The sequence below is a fragment of the Cavia porcellus genome, unplaced genomic scaffold (assembly GCF_034190915.1).
Source record: "Cavia porcellus strain 051 isolate PalLab524CR breed Dunkin Hartley unplaced genomic scaffold, mCavPor4.1 scaffold_1, whole genome shotgun sequence".
NCBI classification, from domain to species: Eukaryota; Metazoa; Chordata; class Mammalia; order Rodentia; family Caviidae; genus Cavia; species Cavia porcellus.
Window position 1 is genome coordinate 182,690,969 of NW_026947484.1, and position 2,480 is coordinate 182,693,448.

Genomic DNA, 2,480 nt, shown 5'->3' on the forward strand with positions numbered 1-2,480 from the left:
AAAAAGTACTAGCTCCTCATGGGGAACAGAATCATTATACAGTGCAAATGTACTAATAAAAATTTAAAAAATACTTTAAAAAAAAGAAATGTATTTCAGCTTCCGACCCACCTGAAAAGATTTTTTCTTGAATGTAGGCATCTTAAAAAGACAACATTGTTGCCAGAAAAACTCTATAATAGAGATTCATAAAGCCTTAGCTTTGTGACTTTATTTCTGACCAGAATTCTAAATTGGTATTTCTCCAATGTTAATTAATAACTCTTTTGCAAAAAGGCAGGGGGCCAAGACTTAATTGGAGGGAAAGGCATGTTTTTCCTAGAAAACTTCTGCTATGTATAAAGTTTGTTGTTGTTTTGGCTTTCTGAGACAAGGTCTCCCTATGTAATTCAGGCTGGCCTTGAGCTCACTAGATAGAAGTCCACGCTGACCTCAAACTGTGGCTGACCTCAAACTGTGGCGATCCTCGTGCCTCAGCCTCCCAAGTGCTGGGACCTCAGGAATGTGTCACCATGCCTGGCTGAAGCATTCATTTCTAAATAGAAGGCTTTTCTTTGGAGAAAAGATAGATAGGATTAACTGCAAAAACATTTAAAAATTCCTAGATGCAAAAGATATCATAAAGAAACACAAGGGATAGAAAAGGAATGAAAAAATTAAAATGTGTTATGTACATGCACCAACTCCCCGTGATGTGTGTTATCATGTCCCAATAAACATATAATAATAAAGATTTTAAAATGTAATAACTCTGACTTTTATTTATGGCTTCACTTGGATTTTTGTTGCAAGACCAGACAACATTTAATTTCTCTAAATACTACTGTCGTGAGCTTATATTCAAAGTGGCATAATAGTTTCCCTGTTACTTTTCTGAGTGATGTGAACAAATTGTAATAATTCACTTTATCCTCTATTTTTTTAAATTAACTTTTTCCTATGGGCTAACTGTATTTGATTTTTTATTAAGTAGCTAGCTTTGCACAGGGGCAATATCACAACCAATGAGGTTTATCTGAGGCATGATTATTGTTGACTGAAAACTTTTACTAGGTAGAAGGTGCTTAAACATCAGTCCTTGCTGTATCCTCACTTGAGAATTTACATGTTTCCAACCTAAAACTGATGTTGATTTTTATTTTGGGGCGATGAGATGAGAAAGGAGGAGAAATGGGGACTGGATCATGCATATTAACCTCAAAGGAAATGAGGAAATTTGTAAAGCAAGGAAAGAAATTTATTCAATAGTATGTTTCTTGAAGCATTATAATGGGCCACATACTCAGCTGTGTGCCTGGGATTCAAACACAACCAGGACGTATTCTTTGCTCTTAAGTCACTTACAACCTAGTGATCCAGAAAGAAATTGAAACCAAGGATGTATTTTAAAAGTAAAAAGAATCAGTAAGCTGAGCATTGTCCACAGAGACCAATTTGTCTTATTTATAAAAAATGCTACATTATATTTTGTTCCTGTGTTCCTTAGAGTCTTATCTCCACCAGACAAGTTCCTACTTTGTAGCAAATATCATGTAAAGAGCTTGGTATCCAGAAATGTTTCATTCTTATTTCTTCAATGAATAAATATATTTTTGTCAGTGAATCTCTAGAAATTTAGATTTATATATGCCTAGAATGTCTCCAAGGAAAGTTCTCCTGAAATATTAAATGACTACTTTTTTTAAATGGATGTTTTTCCTATAAAACTTGTGAAATAGAAGGCATTTATTTTTAAATGCAGGGCTTTTGTATGAATGACATTGTAGCCTAATATTTTAGCAAGACAGATAAGATTAACCGCAAAAAAAATTTTAAAAACTTTTAAATGCAATAGATAAACACAAATGACAGGCAGAAATACAAGCAAAATCTATGTACAAGTTTTATGTAACACACACGAAAGTTCCTATTAAAAAAACAGAAAAATTCCACAGTGAAAGAAATACAAGGACTCATAAAATATGAAATGCTGCTCACCTTCACTAACAATAAAACTGAAAGTATAAAAATTAAGGATATCATTTCTCACCTAACAAATTGGCAATGATTTAAAAACTTAATAAGAACCAATGTCAAGGAAGATCACAGAACCCTATCCACTATAATTAGTAATCCTCTTTCTGGGGAGGAATTCAAAAATTTGTACCAAAATGTAAAAAGTGTATTTCCTTGAAGCAAGCAATTCTTCTGGGAATATTTAATAGTAATACAGTCTTGTTTTTAGTAAGGAAAATGTGGGGAGTCTTAAATTTCCACATATAAAGGTTAGTTAAGTCATTGGTTCAGTAATAGGAAATTCTATACACTTGTTAAAAAGTAAGAGGCACTTGTATATTCACTGACGTGGGTTGGGCATAATAACAGTATACCATATGGCTATAATATGTTACTGATCCAAAAGGGAGTTTATAAAGCAGTATTGCAATGGATACTCTATGTAGAAGGCACATGAGTGTGTGCATACATATGTAGAAAAAGTT

At 33.1% G+C, this 2,480-nt stretch overlaps 1 pseudogene; it reads left to right on the top strand.

The window, feature by feature from the left end:
* Nucleotides 1-975: 975 nt before the first annotated feature.
* Nucleotides 976-1,053, top strand: LOC111757117 (U4 spliceosomal RNA; annotated as a pseudogene).
* The last annotated feature ends 1,427 nt before the right edge of the window (nt 1,054-2,480 follow it).